Source organism: Vicugna pacos, chromosome 29 (genome assembly GCF_048564905.1).
Source record: "Vicugna pacos chromosome 29, VicPac4, whole genome shotgun sequence".
NCBI classification, from domain to species: Eukaryota; Metazoa; Chordata; class Mammalia; order Artiodactyla; family Camelidae; genus Vicugna; species Vicugna pacos.
In genome coordinates, this window is record NC_133015.1 from 14,906,796 (window position 1) to 14,927,287 (window position 20,492).

General features: G+C 40.5%; 1 protein-coding gene across 1 annotated transcript in view; it reads right to left on the minus strand.

The window, feature by feature from the left end:
- Positions 1-10,993: 10,993 nt before the first annotated feature.
- LOC107035089 (ryanodine receptor 2-like) overlaps positions 10,994-20,492 on the minus strand; it is a 117,391-nt gene continuing 107,892 nt past the window's right edge. The window contains exons 16-18 of the mRNA XM_072951847.1: positions 15,995-16,135; positions 13,856-14,645; positions 10,994-11,707 (exon numbers count right to left, since the gene is read on the minus strand). The gene's annotated coding sequence lies outside the window, so the exon portion shown is untranslated. The remainder of the gene's footprint in view (positions 11,708-13,855; positions 14,646-15,994; positions 16,136-20,492) is intronic.

A 20,492-nucleotide genomic window follows, 5' to 3' on the forward strand; every position in this document is an offset into this window, starting at 1 on the left:
AAGGAAGGAAGCATTGACAGGGGCTACCACATGGATAACCCTTGAAAACATCACACTACGTAAAGGAAGCCAGTCACAGAGGACCACATACTGTGTGAGCCCATTTACATGATGAGTCCAGGGCAGGAAAATCCAGAGAGACAGAAAGGAGGAGGCAGTGGCCCAGGGCTGAGGGCATAGGTATGGGTTTATTGGGAGTCAGAGAGCTGGGGGGCTTCTCTGGGGGAAGTGAACACACCTGAAAACCCATCACAGGGACGGCAGCACAGCTCTGCGATGCACCTAGCCTTTAAAGAGCGACTTGTGTCTCCAAAGATATGTTAGATAAAGAACAGGACACACAGTGAGGGCTGTGGAGACTAAAATTCTCCTGACTTACCTGGTAGTGAACGTGCTATGCAGACAGATTTGAAAGTGCAGACACCCACCCCTCAATGTCCAAGCCCACCTGCATCCACAAGTGTGTGTTTGCTCTAATTTGCCTACTAAGAATGTCCCTAGAAAGAGTTCACGGTATGGAAATGATTTTTTAAGGCTCAGAGATCACAGGTGGGTAACCAGCAGTGAGCTCATGGCATTGTGTAATTAGGTCTTACTCATCCCACAGACATGTTATACAATAGTCACCTTCACAAGGGACCCTCTCCGATGACTCTCCAGCTCACACACGGTCGGTCCAGTGGGTGACTCACACACCCTGCCTGTGCAGAGGATGGGGGTAGAACACGAAGTAAAGCTTGTCTGCTGCCCTCAGGGACCCGCCTGGTTAACAGAACAACACAGGCCAGTGCCAGAAGGCAGGCGGTTCACCCACAGCTACACAGCGTGACTCAGACACACCTGCTGGATCATGGCCTCTGCTGAGCCTGTGGGTCTGCTGGGCCACACTAAGTGAGAGGGAATGTCCCTATCAGTTTGTGGAATGGCCCTTGTGGCCCAGGACTCAGATCCACTACCAGTCCAACTGTGAAGGGAGCGTGCAGGGCACAGGTGGGCATCCTGGACCCGCTCCAGTTCACAGCTTCATCTGCTCTGACTGCCCAGTGCCACGTCCTACCTTCTGTTAAATATTTTTAATGCCCATCTGTTGCCCTGTCTGAAAAATGATGATACAATAATAAGTACTAAACAGTAGTGGTGAAAGGGAGGAAAAAGTTCTACCCTCTTAGGTTCTGTAACTGGACCTGTGAATTAAACTGACCTAAGACAGACCTAGCAGGAGAAGAGCCTATGCATTTACTTTATATTTTTATGTGTACATGGAGTCTTTAGAAGGAAAATGACCCCAAAGAAGCCATTAGGTCCAGAAGCATATGTACCTTTTTATACAAGGTCAGAGAGCCTGTCCTGTACCTGCTGCTTCAGTTCAAAGTGATCAAGGTGCCAAATGGGATGTTTGGGGGCAGTTCTGTGCCCCCCCACAGGAGTGGGCAGACGATGCACTGGTTGTCTCTGCCGGATGCTGGATGGACAAGGGGGCCTGGGCTGCAGGACCAGAAGTCGGTCCACACCCAGCACCTCCAGGACAAGGGCTTTCAGCTTCTCGACCATCTTGCTCTAGGGAGAGGAGGGAGAGGCCGCATACTCTGGGGCATTTGGAAATGGAGAGGAGGGGACAGCAGGAGTGTCCTAATAACTGGAGGCTCTGTGTTTAGGGACAGGGCCGGCCTCAGCCTCCCTCCTCCCACGACTGCTGCCAGCTCCCAGGGTTCCCTCCACCCACGTTCCCACATTTTTGGAAACAGCTTCTCTTACAGCCTGTGCGCATCTCAGGGCCCCGACAGGACAGCGTGGGCACTTGGCCAGCAGCTCTGCACTGTTGGGAGAGTCACTCACTGTCAGGAGAGTCACTGCTGGGCCACGTGATGCCAGCGCTGCCCGCTATCCATCCGCCTCCATCAATCTGGCACCTGGTCTCTTCGCCATGCACATGTCCCATCATTCACACTTTTCAGATAGTTAAAACGGCAATGGTCAAATCTGTGAATGTCAGGGAGGTGTTGTATCTAGGCCGTCTTCCTTTTGAAGAAGTGATTGTGTCTATATGTTTTGATCAAAGAATGAAAATTCTTTTTATGAGTATTGTAGAACTTAGGGACACTTCAAAAGAGCACAAAGAGGAAAATAAACATCATTTATAAGCCTACTGTTCAGAAATACCACACTTAAAGAAATTTTTATTTAAAAACTGATTTAAAAGCTGTTTTATAGAAAGGCAGTAATTGGAGCTTTAGAATTATTGTGGGTTATTTTTTTAACCCATAAGAACCACTACAAATACACCTTAGGTTTTCAGAAGAGCTAAAGAAACTTTTTAAAACCCATAGGGAGAAATTGCTCCCTTCTCTGGCACCTGGGCAGCAGCCCCTGGACCTTGTGGAAGCACCTGACAGGGGCCTGTGAACCCCCACACCTGGGACCACGGCGAGACCGTGCCCTCTGGCAGGGCAGAGGTGACCTGGGAAATCCACAAACAAACAAAAAAATGACATGTCTGCCCAGGCTTCACCCAGCAATGGGCAGGCACCATCTCCTCCTGCCAGTCCGCCTCCAGTCAAGGCCTGAAGCTGATGTCTGTTCTGGGTATTGGTGAGTCCCCCTCCTCCTCCTCCTCCTCCTCCAACACATGATATATAATCTCTCTGTAAATGCACACATGTCTTTCTGTTAACATTAGAATCACAATGGGAGTTATCAAGATGAAAAGGACCCCATCCTGCCACCCTACTTTCCAGTGAGGAGCAGGGCTTGCAGGGGAGGCTGGTGGAAGTGGGTGCAGGAACACTGAGGGCCCCAGAGCTCCTCCTGCCATGGCCCAGCTAATGTTACATTGGCCAGAGTGAGTCATGGGACCAGCGGGGATGAGGGGAAGGGGCCTCTGCCCTTGAGGAGAGGAATTGCAGGGCCACAGAGCAAGGGGCTGTCAGAGTGTCTAGTTTTCCTAGAGACTGGAGGGGTTGACAGGGACTCTCCATGTGCGTCACCTCATCCTTGTCTTGTTAAAAACTGGCATCAAGTCCTAACGATCACCTGATGTGGGTGCAGGCTGCCCCTCGCTGGAGCCCAGGGGTAGCACTGGCGTGGCAGAGGCAGTGTTCTGGGGTGAAAACCAGTACCAGGCTGCTCAGCTGGAATACCAGACTGACGACCTGGCCAGCCGTCCTGAGACTTGCTGCCCCCGGTGTCCTGCGGGGGATGCTGGGGGACGTGGGGCCCACGCTCTGTCGGCTGTCTTCACCCAGTGCACATTCTATCTTAGGGACCCCCAAGTTTTCAGAATTGCAGGAAGAGGGCATCTGTGGGTAAGGGGAAAAGAATCCATCAGAGGAAGGAAGAGAGCCTTTGACTGCAGCAGAGGCTTTCTCACGTGGTGCCTTTCTCCATCCCTACAAAACCATACAAGGATGTCAGGCCAGGTAACCAGCCACAGACAGAGCCCGGAGTCGGTTCCAGACTTCCTGGCTTCAAAACAAATGCCCTTTCCCATCCCTGCATTGACTCACAATCAGGACCTGGGCCAAACATTTGAGCAAGCAGTCCATGCAGCTATTTAAGATCTTTACAAAAAAACTATCTCAAAATGAATACATTTCCTTCTTAAAGCACAAAACAAAGTATTAGACTTGCCAGTTATCTCAGAAACTATTATCTTTGTACAGGTAATTTATTCACCTCCCTGTTTAATTAATATCCTGTTCTTAGTCATTGGTTTTGGAAAGTTCCTGGTCCCTTTGATTCAGAAGGGATGTGATGTCACTTAAGTTGACACTGTTAAACTTCCACTGCATCGGGGAGGGCTGCCTGTCCTGTGGCCACCAGGGCAAGCACATCAAGCCATTGCCTTTTCCACAACAGCCTGTTCATTTCTCGGCACAGCCATAGCCAAAATAATTAGGTCTCCCGATACAGGTCTTTAGGCTCCAAGGCCCCATCTGCCCTCTCAGAACAAGCCCAGGTGATGTGTGAATCGCCAGCTGATTGTGTGGAATCATATTTATTGAAGATTAAAGTCGGCACAGTGCTTTAAGGCTTTGTAGAGAGAATTAGAAACATGTAACTGCAATTTGACACCAATGTTTTCTTCCACTCAGGTGGAAGAAACAAACGCCACTATTTGAAGTGTTACACTCAGAATGAAGCACATTGGGTTCTTGTTAAGAAAGAACAATTATGTCACTTCCTCGTCTTGACTGGCTTCCCCCAAGGAGTGTGCGTCGGCTTCAGTGCCCATCGGGTGGCTGTGGGATGAGCTGCAGTCCCCAAGCTTCTGGGGGCCTCAGGCAGGGCTCTGGACCCACCCTTGAGGGCCGTGCTCCAGGCAGGAGTGAGGTGCACCTTCCCCTGCCCACCCACTCAGCCCTGATGCCCTGAGTCTTCGCCCACAGGACCAGGAGGTCTCATTCCCCTTTGTCTCTTGTTTTCTGATGAACTTCACAGCTGCCTTAGAGTGATTACAAAGCAGAGAATGGAAAACTAGTGAGAGCTCCAAAAAAGGTGACCAACATGATTCAAAGCAATGACTAGTAAGAGAAGACATGAAAGGAAGAGATTCAAAGGAAACTTTTCTCACTATTGTTGATATGGGTTTTTGTAAATGGGGTATTGATCCTTTTCTCCAAAAGTGCAGAAATATCAGCAACAGGATGTGCTTAAATTAAAGCAAAGATATTTTATTTATTTATTTAAAAATATTTTTATTAAAAGACATTTTTTTTTAGAACACTTTCAGGTTCACAGCAGAATTGAGCAGAAAATACAGAGAGTTCACACATAGCCCTCCCCACCCACACATATATACTCCCCTACCCACGGCATCCCTCATCAGTGTGGCATATTTGGTACAATCGATGAACCAACATGGGCACATTATTATCAACCAAAGTCCATAGTTTATATTAGGGCTCACTTTTTTTTTCACTTTTTTTTTAATTGAGTTATAGTCATTTTACAATGTTGTGTCAAATTCCAGTGTAGAGCACAATTTTTCAGTTATACATGAACATACATATATTCATTGTCACATTTTGTTTCACTGGGACCTACCACAAGATCTTGTATATATTTCCCTGTCCTATACAGTATAACCTTGTTTATCTATTCTGCATATGCCTGTCAGTATCTATAAATTTTGAAATCCCAGTCTGTCCCTTCCCACCCACTGCCCCCTTGGCAACCACAAATTTGTATTCTATGTCTATGAGTCTGTTTCTGTTCTGTATTTATTTATTTATTTATTTTTTATATTCCACATATGAGTGATCTCTTATGGTATTTTTCTTTCTCTTTCTGGCTTACTTCACTTAGAATGACATTCTCCAGGAGCATCCATGTTTCTGCAAATGGCATTATGTCGTCGGCTTTTATGGCTGAGTAGTATTCCATTGTATAAATATACCACCTCTTCTTTATCCAGTCATCCGTTGATGGACATTTAGACTGTCTCCATGTCTTGGCTATTGTAAATGGTGCTGCTATGAACATTGGGGTGCAGGTGTCATCCTGAAGCAGGGTTCCTTCTGGATATATGTCCAAGAGTGGGATGGAATCCCTTGTATTAAGGTGATTAAATGAATCATGTTTCATGTATTTGATCAAGTAATACCATCAGTAGAGTAAAGGGCATTATTTTGAAAAATATTAAAAAAAATACTGGCTATTTTTCAAGACAAAGAAGGCAAGTCTATGAAGATGACAATTGGAGAAGAGACACTCAACACAACCAAACTTACAATTCTATGATGTGCAAGGGAATTCAGTAAGTCCAGTTGTTCAAAACAGCAAAGATGTAGACTTCCCAAAATGTGTACAGGAAAAAAAAAGTAAATAAAGTAAACTATCTAGCTAAATTATACCTGTGCCTGTTTAAAGTAATTAGATGGTTAAGAAGGAAGGGGAGGAAGAGGTCACCATTAGGAAAATGGAAGAGAAAATGCAGTGATAACTTTTTGAATACAATCAGTTAAAACTCATAATAGCCTTAAGACATTTCAACCTCCCTTCCCTGCACACTCCACATTAGGAAGAGTGGAAGAGAGCAGATGTATCTAAGCATCAAAGGGCAGACGGGGAGGCAGAAAAAGTACTGCTTGTAATTGCCAAATTTACGTGTGGAACAAGAGATGAACCAGGGAATTACAGGCCAATAAACCTGAATTCAATTTAGAGAAAGAAATGGAAAACACGTGGAACTGCTTAGGTACCAAGCCCTTGAGGAATTTCTATAACTGCTTCCCAAAAGCCAGATCAATAGTTTGGCAACATTAAAATTCCCTCAGAGGCAGGGAGACATTTTTCAAAGTGCAAAAATATGAAGTTCTCTGTCAGACATCTTGAAATAGACCTTCTGGAGGAACCAAGAAAGCAACACTTGAGACCAGCTCCTCCAGAGGACTCATTTGCACATTCACATGTGAGACCCACAGCTCCAGAGCATGAGACGAAGTGACAATAAGAGATGATGGATCAAAAAATTTTAAATACTTATGGCATCTTTTCAAATCAGTGCTACTCACTCAATACATGTGTTACACGTTAAGAGTATGCAGTTTATAAAAGCAAACTGAATTTCAACCTATGATTATAATTTTAAATGGATGCCCTGAATTTTTTAAACCAGGACAAGCTATAAGTAAAATTGTCTTAGCTCAAATATTCTAGCATTATATTTGTAGGATTTAACTTGCTTAGTAAAAATCCTTTAAAAAAATTTTTTTTGAGATTAACTTATAAAAATCACACCATATGGGAGAAACGGGGTGGAAGATAACCTTCCATGAGAGAAAAGGTACAATGGACAGAGGAATAAAGTGGAGCTTATTCGGTGAAGAGCTCAGTCCTGTTTACCTGAACTCTGTGGCTACACATGCACCTGTTGTCAATTCCAAAAGAATATATTACAAACAGATCAGTTCATTTCTTTCATGGCTGGTCTCTTCTGTTCAGAAAGTAAATGTATAAACTCCTGCTCCATGCTTTTGTTTATCCATCTGTATCAATATGATGTTTAAATAAAAAGGCAAAAAAAAAAAAAAGTCCTCCAAACTCCAAATTCTTCAATTAATGCTAACACCATGTCTCTTGATTCTCTCTCTGGATCCCACCTGACAGTCGTAAGCCAAAAAGGGAAGGATCCTGGAGTTGAAGTCCTACTTTCCATCACCCACTTCTTCCCCATCCTCAAAGAATACTTTGACAAAAGCACCATCATAGACATTCATGTAACATAAATATAAGGGTGAGTGATTCTTCTCAATCTTGAGACTATCCAGATATTTACCAAAGCTTCTTGCCACCTAAGAACTGAACTGTCATGATTGCATCAACTGAGTCACTTTGAGGTGATTAATAAAGATACTGTTATACCCTTTGGAATGTATCCTGCCATAATAAGAAAGACTCAGAAAGAAAAATTAGTCATTGTATCTCAAAAAACAGATCAAAGCCCTTTTTAGTCACAAAGTCATTACCCTCTAAGCTTGTATAAAGGAGTCAGTCACTGACAGCTCACATTACACACACTGGAAGTTGGAAACACATGGTCTGAACTAGTTTCCTGCCTACATCCTGGACTGTCCAGACTGTATGTGCAGCAAAGGCTTTGGCATCTACTTTTTTGTGTGTGCGAGATACTAGACACAAATCATAATGCATATTGTCACTTAAGTTTATAATTACTTCCTAGTGAAATGAACACGAATGTCTGCCATGTTGGGAAATGCCAAAAATGTTCACATGAGGTGTGACCACAGGCGAGTGGTCTCTCTGGAAAAGGGTGGCCAGTATCTTCATTGTATCAACCACCGTGCTTTGAGATGGAAAATGAAAAGTGAATCCTATCAGGGAAGACTGTGATGGAAATTCTGCTGTACTCTACTCTTCTAGTTCTTAAATTGTGTGTAATCAAGTCTTCAATCTCTTGAATTTTGAAATTCAAACTTTCTATGTTAAAATATTATCCAGTAATTATTAGACCTAAATACAGCCCTCACTGGAGTAAGAGCATGGGAAAATGCGTAAGTCTTAGAATCCTCTAAGACTGAAAAAAAGGTTGTACATTGAAGGATTTGTTCTTTAACAGCCTGGAACTGGAGGAATTCTTCTACCATCTAATGAAATACCATCAGTCACAGCACAAAAGTGACAGAAACAATGTTAGATGGAAAAAACAAGAATCACAAAGTTTACCATTTTCTCTGCATGTGTTTAAAGGCGGAGAAAGAGAGGAAGTAAAGGATCAGCATGAGAGGAGGTGTCACAAATCCTTCTTATGTTAACACATTAAAATTTACTCAGTCATTTAACTTCCTTTTTGTTAAAAAATGTCATCCTTTTTGTTAAATCTACCAAGACTAGGGTTATGTCTCATAGGGCTCCATTCAATCGTTCTAGAACAAAGGGCAAATATTCTTCTTTTTTTGTAATGCTAATTATTCTTAGGATAATGTGCAGTGGGGGAAAGTCCTTTCCCAAACTTCTCTTACCCTGCCCCGCCCCCCCAATATGTTCTCCTTCTTGGCTTCTCTCCACTTTATATCTGCAATGTCTTACATGTGAGACCTAAGAAAAGAACTCCTAGAGCTTAAGTGACTGAGCCTCTTCTTTGCATCTTCCTGGAAGCAGGAAAACAGTTTTCCCCTTTTAATACCACTCTGACTCATTTGCTACAACTTTTAAAATAAGATGAAAATCCCTAGATGTATGTAAAACAGCTAACTCTTTTCCCAAATCACTCAGACAGCTCTTTCAATATATGCATGCGTACATATGCTGTATTCTATACATTTCCTTTAAGAACACACATAGATCTGCAGGAATATGACTTTGTGTATCTATAGTTAGAAATGTGTGTAACTGTAACATTACAGATAAGTTGAAACAAAGACACTCTTTGTTAATGGTGCCTAGAACAGTGATGAAGGACTCATAGCTACAGTATGAACACCTTTGCTACTGAGGAAGAAAGCGTGTCTCAGATGAAATTATTGGAGACAAAGTCAATTTGTCAAAGTCTGAATTAAGAAGATATTTGGTAATGCCTTAATATTTCTCTCCATCCTTTTGCCCCATGAAATCAACATTCAAATGGCTAAAACATTTTGTTGTTTCTCTAGGTATTTTTGTCAACAGAGGGCCAGAATCTAAATAATAATAAAACAACATTTATGGAATCCATATTACAGTGGTAAATTCTGTAATTTGGTCATTGACACCAGAGCAGAATGCCCATTTTTTCAACAATAGCACAATCCCTCATAAGCCCTCGCAGTGACACTGGAGTCCGAAGCCCTGGTTTTCTACCCTGGTTTCTACCAAGAGCTTCCTGTGAAGGCTGAGGTGATGTCATGCCCACAACCAGGTCTACGGACTCCTCATCTAATAAAGCTTTGATTTAGACTGTGTTGAGAGCCCCAGCATGAAAAACAGAATTAGGGGGGCAAAGAGCCACAATCTCAGCACTTTGTTGTCATGTCTCAAATAAAATTAGTCAAGGAAATTTCTGGAGGAAAAATAAAAAGTTATTTGTCAATTCTAGAGAACAAATATTGAGTATAAATCCAAAACTTATTGCTTAAACCCAACCTTAAGCTTCTTAGCTTTGTGTTTTTTCTCAGTCACACTAGCTCGAAACTCTGCCTCATTCATTCGAATTTGTTTTTCTTACAGAGTAATCTGTGTGTGACACATTCTTATTCCTTCTCCACTGAAGCTCCACTCATGATAATATTCTCCAAACAGGTAACAACCCCAGAGCAGGGAGCACCTCTTAATCCTAACTTGTCCAGGAGAATGGAGGGGAAATGACTGACAAAAGGGAAGAAAACAGGAAGGCAACTGCACATGTGTCGGGGGGGTGGGAGGGAGAGGGGCACAGTGGGGAATGCGGAAGGGGAAGGGGAAATAGGTAAAATGGGACAGGAGAAGGAAACTAAAAAAAAAAAGGAGAAACCAATTCACCTGCTTTAGATCTCTGTTGTTGAAGCTTTGTCCACCATGTCTTCCCAGTTTTCTGAGGAAAGTCCTGTTCCTCCACCAACCAGCTGCACTACAAGCTGCCATGCGTGGACCCCACAAACTGCCTCCAGCTACAGGAAGAGGCACAGGACTCAAGCTGGGCTAATCAGATATTTTCTTCAAGGTTTTTCATAGCAGAGCTGGGAGTATATGCATATGGACAGAGGGGAGTTATTTCCTCCCAGAAAGGTGATGAGAAATGGTTGCTAGCTCATAGAAAATCCCACACCACATGGAAAAAATCAATCTGCTGCAGGAGAGACTGAGGCCAACCAGGAAAGAGAAGCAGAGATGTGGGTAAGAGAGAAAACTCTACAGAGATCTCAGCTTGAAGATATTCACAACTGCCCCAGGCTTGCTTGCTCAGCCCTTCCCCACAATCTGAGCAACAGGAATGCCTTCCAGTAAACCTCCCATATCACTCAGGGCAGTTCACACTGGTTTTCTTCAGAATGAAATCTGAAGTCTAGAATGAAAGTCTAGAATAAAATGCCCAAATTCCATTACAAAAGTTAATCAATCAACCCATTTGTTGTTTCATTCAGAAAACATTTTTTTCCTACCCAACCACCATGATATACCTGGAAATACCACAACAAATAAATCAGAGATTCAGACTTTCAAGGAAATTACCTGAAAATATTAAAAGACAAAGCATATTAAAATCAAGGAAAAAGTGGAGAATGTTGATAATATAAGACCGAATTTCAGTTTCTTGTCATGCAGAACATGCTGTGCATTCACCATCAATCCTAATTTGAAGGCAATATACAGAGATTCCAGAAGTAATTATCCTGGATAGTGACTAGGGGTATAATTATTTTTAAGGTTAACAATTGACAACTGAAAACAAATGGGCCTTCGTTTTCCCTAAAGTCAGAATAAAGACAATGTGTCCAGTATCACAATAATTACTTACTACTACTTTGGAAGAACTAATCAGTACAATTATCCAGAAGAATGAATCACAGAAAAACACTGAGGAGGTGAGATTATCTTTATATGTAAATGATATGACCATGTACCCAGACCACTCCAGAGAATTTACAGAAGGATGGTATAATACAATATGATGATTTAACAGGACGGTTATTTGAAATTAATACATATATAAATAAATAGCTTTTCTTTAAATAAAAGTTGCTTGGTAAATATAGTTGAAATTCCTAAATCGCAATGAAAAAGGAAAACAAAAATTTAAAGAAGGCTGCAAAACACTACTGAAGGGAATAAGCAAACCAGCTTGGTATCTTCCCAGGAAGATTGAATTAAATCAGTGGACAAAACTGAACTGAGAAACAGACTGGAATATATGGAAAAACTAATATATAGCAAAGACAGCATTTAAATCAGTGAGAATGCCATAGATTAAATTACTGGTCCCAATGCTTCACTCCTCCTACATCCACACCCTTGCCCTGGCCTCATCAGAAGCCGAGTGTACATCTGAGCTCCGTGACATTGGGCCTTGTCAGGTAACCAGCTGGCTTTCGGCAGAAGAATGTGGCCAGGAGACCACGTCCTAGTTATGAGGCTAAGAACTGATGTGTTACGTGGTGCTGCTCGTCCTCTGGCACTTTTGTCCTCCCCCATGGAGCATCTTCCAGTTTGCCTCTGCTTCCAGGAGCACGGGAAATCCACACAGCAGGGCCGCCCCCACAAACTACATGCATTGAGGTGTCCTGGACCTGTAGACCTACCTGTCAGACCAAATGGAATTTGTCTTTTAAATCACTGTCTTTTATAGTCCTCAACAGAATGTAAGTGATACAGAGGAAAAGATGTGCCACTCCATAGAGAGTGCTGAATTACCTGCTCATCAACTTGGGGGAAATCATGAATTATACTACAATTTTAGCAGCTATACCAGAGTGTTTTATGTAAACCAAAGATTTAAACAGGAAAAAAAAAAAAAAAGAAGAAACAACTATTTTAAAAAAAGTTTTGAAATGCTGGAGGCTTTTTGAGGCATGTCAAAAAACTAAAAGCTATCATATAAATATGTTTGGCTTTTAAATATATACATAAATGTAATATAATTAATCTGAAAAAAACAAATTAACAAAACCAAAATGTATCAACAAATTTACTTTATTATGCATGACAGAGAATGGGTCGGCTTTCTTAATAAATATGTATAAAGCTGTTGTAAATCAGTAAGAAAAGAAGACAAAATAAGGAATGGCAGGAAAAGGAAGATCTTGCAATAAAAAATAGTTTAAAATATTTTAAAATGCCAAATATTTATGTTAATTTAAATTTGCATAAAAATTGATTTCTCACTCATCATATTTGGAAACAAATGAAAAGTACTGGCAGGTATGTATGGAATCAACCATGTTCAAGCACTGTTGATAAATATTAAATTAATGTATGTCGGGGACAGCCAGTTGGCAGAATACACCACAATTCTAAGTCAATGTAGCCATTAATGCAGCAATCCCACCTCTAGAAATTTTATGTTAGATAAACACACACGCTTAAGATTAAGTAAGCATACTGCATTGTTGTTTATAATAGAAACAACCTTGAAAGTGAACTATTTGTCCAGCAATAAGGCCAGAGTTAAATAAAGTAGCACATAGGTAAGTTATAAATTACCATAAAAATATAAGATCGTTCTATATGTTCTGATAAGAAAAATCCTCCAAAGTATATCTTTATGTTAAAAATGGGTAGCGTATTTTAAATAATGTTATTCACATGAGGGGAAAGGAAAAAAGGGACACAGGAAGGAAGGAATTGTGTATGTGTCTAGAAGTTTCTGGAAGTTACGCAAGTAACATGGAGAAAAGAAAATCCGGTTTTTGAAAAAAATAAACAGAACCAAAAACCCTTAGGCAGATGGCTGACCTCAATACACAGACTCAGTAGGTCTGCCATTTTTAATATGATGCTATAATAGAAGACTCGTTTTTCTTGTTAAATGCAGAAGTGAATAATGGACTAATTCACATCCAGAAGACTACATTTCTCTCCTACCGAAGGAAGAGGTACTCGAGACAGACAGTACACGTGTCAATGAAAGACTGAAAGTCTTGTGTTTTCACTGTTCTTATCCTGCCAATCAACAATATGCAGGTGTTTGGCAAAAGAAAACTGATCAAATTTTAACATCTCTCGATTCAGTTCTTCATGGGTCTTCAATATTGTGTTTGTTAGAACACTAAAGATAATCTAAACTTAAAGTAAGTCTTTTAAAAGAAATTCAGATTATTATGTGATTATCCACTCGTAGGGTTTTACACATTAATGGATGCACAAGTTGACAGCAAACAGACTTATTTCTCAGCCACGCAGCTTAAAGAGGGATCGAAATGACTTAAGATGTCCAGTGAGGTAAGAGTAAAATTGTTTTTGCTCTTTCCTAAAAATCGTTTTGAGGAAGTTGCTACTTATTAATGGTAATAACTACAACTGAAGTCGCTGAACTAGAGCAAGGTTATTATATGCTCCTTTTATATTTTCCCTAGGTGTTCCAATACACACATCTGAAAATAGTGACCAATTTTACATTTTTTTAATGCTAAAGCCAATAGGTATTTATATGAATGTTCAGTGGGGGAAGATAGAAAAATACTTATTTATACCAGAAATACTGATGTAACATAATGGAGATGACTGAAAAAAAAATCCAGGAGTCCATACTACTCATTAGTTAATCAATCACTAAGATAAACATGGCCTTTTATTATTAAAAGTTAAATATTTTTAAGAAAGTAACTAAAATGTAAATGTAACGTAAAAGACACCATACTTTCAACCAGTATGCACTAAAGGAGTTAAGGAACGATGTAACTATTGAAAGGGATCAGAAAATATCAGTTAAGCTACAGACTAACACCTACGAATAGGGATGACGTATCCGTTCATTCCTTCAGCACACATCTCCTGAACTCTGCACCTTTTGCACGGCAGCATCAGGCTCGTGGAATACAGCGGTGGTGACCAAGGCAGTTAGAATCTGTCTCATAAAGTTATAACTGACCATAAGAGACAGACAGTAATTTATTACACAAAAACCTTTTACAACAGATGATTTGCACATGCATTTAATTTACTCTAATATATAAAATTTAACCATATGGCAAAGAAAGGCAAAGAAAGAGAAAAATTATTTCATTCAAGTCTCCTTAAATTTCTCCCCCAGGCCATGAATGGCTCCCTTCACTTCTGAGTCACAGCCCATGGTTTCCCCTCTGCTGTGACACACACTGCCTGGCTACATCTGCATCCCTCCCTCAGCCTGGAGAGTCCTGACAGGCTCAAGTAGTGTTTCAGCATCTTTACTTTTCACCAAGAGCCAGCTCATGTTAGGGACTCACTCCAAACATTAGACTCTTTCTCATCACCTGCTTCCTAAAGGTTGCTATGCAAAATTAAACTCATCCTAGTCTCCCTGCTCCTGTGACTCTCCTGGCCTCTTAGCTCAATAGATGCCAACTTCCTCTATGATGTCATTTAGACACCATCGCAGGAGTAAAATTTTCAAGAGTTGAGAAGTCAGTTAGACATCAGAAGTCACTGTGTTTACTCTTAGTTGAATTAAAATCCACATCGAATCCTGGTATTGAGAAAATATTACAAAGGAAACTAAACCCTAATATCTTACCTTGACACACTGGAGGCTTTACCTAGGAGAGGAAGAAACATTAAATTTGAATTCAAAACATGTAATTAGTAAATCTGTAACTTCTAATAAACTATCAAAACAGTAATCCATTGAAATCACAATTATCACTTTGGTTCAGCATAACAATTAATATGATGAAAAATCAAAATTTCCTACTTAAGGCATGATCTTTCACTCACCATTTCTGATAGCACACTGGTAAATAACTTATTTTAGAACAAAAGATCTGCTTACATTCTATTAAAAACATCACTGTATTCAATTTTCATAATGCATATTCATATTTAACAACACTGAACTATATTATTTTCATGATGTGTTGTTGTAATGCATCATTTATCTAATTTTTTTTTTTCAAACCAAACATCCACACTTAAGTCCAGAACCTGGATTGTTGTGTAACCTTCAAAAGAAAGAGAGAGACAGAGAGGAGAAAACTAAAAGAAAAATAAAGGCAAAATCTTTATACTAAGATTAAGATGCACCCCTTTCATTTAATGAAAGGTTTTCTGAAATCTTATACAGAGTTGACTGTTGAATTGATAAGCAATGGTAACATATGAGGTCATAAGATTTGTCAAGACCACTAAAAACAAACGGACATCAAATGAGACATCAGACGAGAACGAAAGTGAGCAATGGCTGTAGTAAAAGCACACGTAGCAGCAGGACAGACAGCGACCATTTTCAAGAAGCGAACGTGCTTCTTGACTCAGACACAAGTCATCATCTGAGGAGTAATAGTTCAGTAAAACCCAGGCAGGACTCCACTGTAATACCATGTAAAGACACATTTCCCTGACTCTTAACACATATTTCTTCATTCAAAACTTTAAGTGATGATCAGAGACTAAGGCCAGCCCCTAACCTTGCCAAGATATTGGAGTATCATCACAGTGTGAAGCTCCAGTGGCAATAATGTGGCAATAGAAGAATGCATCCACGGAGGGCAAACAGGAAGCCACAGACGTTCCCTTAACTTCACACTTGCTCGGGAACACTGAGCTTCCCTGTCCCGTCACCCAACACACAGGCAGGGGCAGGTGGAGAGATAGATGGGCTCACCAAATACTTAACCTTCCTGTTTTGTTATTGAAGAGAAGAGTTTATAAATTCCCATTGTCTCATTGAGAATATACTGTTGTCTTGCTCAATGAGTTCTTACTATAAAGATTTTGCAACAAATTTCCATTTCAAAACTAATTTGTGTTCAAGTTAGTAATCTAAAAGGAAACAAAGAAAAGACTCTTGGATTCTGGCCCAGGCAGGCAAATAAAATGTCCAGTGACTATAAAAATTCTTATTAGGTGTGATTAAAAGGACAGTGTCAGGTACTTTAGTAATACTCACAGCAAAGACGGTCCAGACGGTCCTCCAGACGAATAAGAGAAAACTAGAAACTCCCCAGGAGGCAGCAAGAAGAATAAGCTTCCACAGAAGTTCGTAAACATCAGACCCAGGGTAGAAAAGGAGAACCAAATTGCGAAGGATCTGAAAAGATATTGGATATAATGAGGAACCTCAAAGACATTCGCAGTGTATATGTCACAGAGAATCATCTTTAGAAACCCTCAACCACATCCTCAAATAGCTCCACAGAGAGGTGAGAAGGGACACCTGAGTTCAAAGGAGCTCTTGGGAGTGTGGGCATGTTTACTGCCTTCATTTGGTAATAGTTTCACTGCTGCAGACATACGTCAAATACCTGATACACAAAATGTTAGAGATTTGACTTTGCTGACAGGCACGTTGCAAATATTTTTAAAATAGTTAACAGAACTTAACTTATGAATGCAGAAGCCAACTTGAAGTTGAAAATAAGCAAACACAAACCTACAGGACATGGGACGCCTCCACCTTCTATTGGATGTTCATGAAGTACCTGGACAAACCCCTATGAAATGTCTCCAAAAATACACCCAACATGTATGGGGAAAGAGCAATGAAGATATGTTAAAATACAGAGAGATGTACAGAGATGTATTTCTACATTTATAGACTGGACATGAGTGAGTAAGCAGACCAGCTCTTAGAATAATGTCAAAATTACTATTCCAACAAAAATTAATGATATATTTTAGCCCAACTATCTAAAAACCATGGAGGTTTTCTTCAATATTCACTTTGGTACTGAACCAGAGCACGTAATGTCAGACTTCTGAAATAAATAAGGATTTGTATAATAGAGTTTTAATCATATTATACAAGATTACTCAAAAAATGAAGTTACATAAAAAGAGAACTCAAAATAATCAGTACAAATAATTTACATGCATATTTCACAGTACTGCACCTACGTCCATTAACAGCCACCATGAAAATTAATTTGTATTTCTGGAATGTACAGTCACCAAAACAAAAGGCAAACACATAGTTTTGTAAAAACCAGATTTATAATATAAGTATTATAGGAGGGAATAAATGCACAATGTAATCTGTACTAATCTAGACACCAAGTTTCAGTCTTGTGCAAAAAAAACCTCTCTAGAAAGCAGCCTCTGAAATCAGTAACACTGTCATTGTCAGCTCTCACAGTTGCGGTCAGTAAAACATGCACTGTCTTTGCATAGCTGCCGTCTGAGAGAGCAGTGGGTCTCAGCACAAAGGAGAGACACGCAGATCAAAGGCACAAAAACAAACACCATCTAGTCGCTAACTGGTAAAATCCCCTCTGCCGTGGGCATGCTTGTTACACACGGCACTGTCTGAGAGCTGACGTCAGCAGCTGCCTCCTACCTAGAGTCTATCCATCAGGGCCGATGGACTCAGGTTCTGTCAGCAGCCATGAGGAATGGTAGAGAAGGACAAATTAGTTTATTCAAATGCTCAAAGATGTGGTAGGGAAAGAGGGCTGACTAACCTGTGAGAACTCAGCCTCATTCCCTTTGAGGGAAAAAATCCCAACAAAGATGACCTAGAAACGCCCTCCTTAGTAGGCTCAAAGACACAGAACAGACTCTTCTCTGGGTGGAGTGTTCATGTGGCATTGATTCTGCTTCAGTGCAAGGATTGTTCCTGACACTCGGTTTTTCCAGGTCCGTAAGAATCTGGTGGAAGCCTATCAGAACAAACCCACTTAAATCCATGAGGTGTTCTCAGTCTTTCTTTTTTAGGGTGTGGAGGTGATTTTTCCTGACACAGTAAAAATTTCACAGCATGTATCTGAATTTTCTTTATATTTGGACAATTCTAAGGACATGAAGGACACTTTCTGCTTTGGGGAAATCAACATTCTTTACAAGGACACGTCACTAAAAAAAAAGACAATTCGTCCACCTCCTGGTCACATCCCTCCTGAGCATTTCCTCATTGTAAACATCACAGCAGGTTGCAGCCACTGATTTTCACATCAGCTCGGCTCTCAGGGCTCCCCCATCAACCTAGCTGGACACAGAATCCCCGGGGGCAGCCTCCAAGATGAAAAGGAAAGGGATAACTAAGAATTTGCTAGAAGTCCAATAAAAATAAAAGCAAAAATAAACAAATGGGACCTAATTAAACTTGGAAGCTTTTGCATAGCAATGGAAACTATAAGCAAAACAAAAAGACAACCTACAGAATGGGAGAAAATTTTTGCAAAACATGAAACTGACAAGGGCTTAATTGCCAGAATATATAAACAAATCATACAACTAAAGAAAAAAAAAAACTCAATCCAAAAATGGGCAGAAGACCTAAACAAGCAATTGTCCAGTGAAGACATACAAATGGCTAACAGGCACATGAAAAAATGCTCATTATCACTGAGTATGAGAGAAATGCAAATCAAAACTACAATGAGGTATCACCTCACACAAGTCAGAATGGTCATCATTCAAAAGTCCACAAAAGACAAATGTTGGAGAGACTGTGGAGCAAAGGGAACTCTCCTACATCGCTGAAGTGAATGCAGGTTGGTGCAGCCACTGTGCAAAACAGTTTGGAGATTCCTCAAAAGACTAGGAATAGACTTACCATATGACCTAATAATCCCACTCCTGGGCATATGTCCAGAAGGAACCCTATTTCAAAAAGACACCTGCACCCCAATGTTCATAGCAGCACTATTTACAATAGCCAAGACATGGAAACAGCCTAAATGTCCATCAACAGATGACTGGATAAAGAGGAGGTGGTATATTTATACAATGCAATACTATTTGGCCATAGAAAAACAATATGCCATTTGCAGGAACATGGATGTCCCTAGAGAATGTCACTCTAAGTGAAGTAAGCCAAAAAGAGAAAGAAAAATACCATATGAGATTGCTCATATGTGGAATCCAAAAAAAAAAAAAAAAAGACCATAAATACAAAACAGAAACAGACTCCCAGACACAGAATACAAACTTGCAGTTGCCAAGGGGCTGAGGGGTGGGAAGGGACAGATTGGGAGTTTGAAATTTGTAGATACTGACAGGCATATGCAGAATAGATAAACAAGATTATACTGTATAGCACAGGGAAATATATACAAGATCTTGTGGTAGTTCACAGAGAAAAAAAATTCTGACAGTGAATATATGTATGTTCATATATAACTGAAAAACTGTGCTCTACACTAGAATTTGACACACTATTGTAAAATGACTATAACTCAATAAAAAAATGTAAAAAAAAAGAAGCTGTGGTATATTTTATCCAATGGACTACTACTCAGCCATAAAAATGATAAAATGATGCCATTTGCAGCAACAGGGAATGGATGGACCTGGAGAATGTCATGCTAAGTGAAGTAGTCAGAAAGGAAAAGAAAAATACCATATGATATCACTTACATGTGGAATCAAAAAAAAAAAAGACAAACTTATTTACAAAACAGAAACAGATTTACAGCATAGAAAACAAACTTATGGTTACCAGAGGGGAAGGGAGTGGGAAGGGAAAAATTGGAAGTTTGAGATTCATGGATACTAATCTATATAAGTAGACAACAACTAGTTTACACTGTACAGCACAGGGAACTCTATTTAATATCTTGTAGTAATTTATGGTAAAAAAAGAATATGAAAATGAATATATGTATTTTCCTATATGACTGAAGCATTCTGTTGTACACGAGAAATGGACAACATGGTAAACTGACTATACTTCAATAAAAATATTTTAAAATTTATAGGGCTATTGAATATTTTTGTTACATTAAAATTTCTGAAAAGAATACACTTCAAAGAAAAAACAAAGTTGCTATAAGTTAACAAACCAGAAAGCACAGAGCACAGATGACATTTCCCTGTTTAACAGACCAGCACCAACCCAGTGCTGAGACCCCACTGCTCCCAGGACTGCCAGACGTCACCACCAGGAAGGGCGCATGCACAGGAGAGCGCACCACACGGGGACGGGACCGGAACACGCACAACTTGAAGCAGGATCCTGACAAGCTTTCCGGGAGCCAGTCTCACTATGACTTCTAGTAAATAAGAGTTTCTCGCTTTTTAAAAAACTGCTTTACTGAGATATAATTCACCCATTCCCCCACTTTAGGCATACAACTCAATAGCTTTTAGGATGTTCACACTTCCTTCTTTGATGCAATAAAGTAACTATTTCAGGTTTCATCCTGTCAACCTGCTGTTTGGTCCAAGAGGTCCTGATAGGACTCAGATCTTGAGGACGCCGGTGGCCAGGGCCGCTCGGCTGGTCAAGAAACCTGTCCTGAGAGCCTCGGGCTTCACCAACAATGTGTTCCCATCAAGGACCCCATGAGAAAGCAGCTATTTAACCACAGTGTGAAAGAGCCCAGGAAAAAGGAGGACACCTGATGCCCGATGTTTACTCACATTTGTAATTTCATATCCAGTACACCCCATCACGTGGGACCAGACTATCCCCATCACCTCCATGTCCTGGTCCTCTCAGGGCCCTG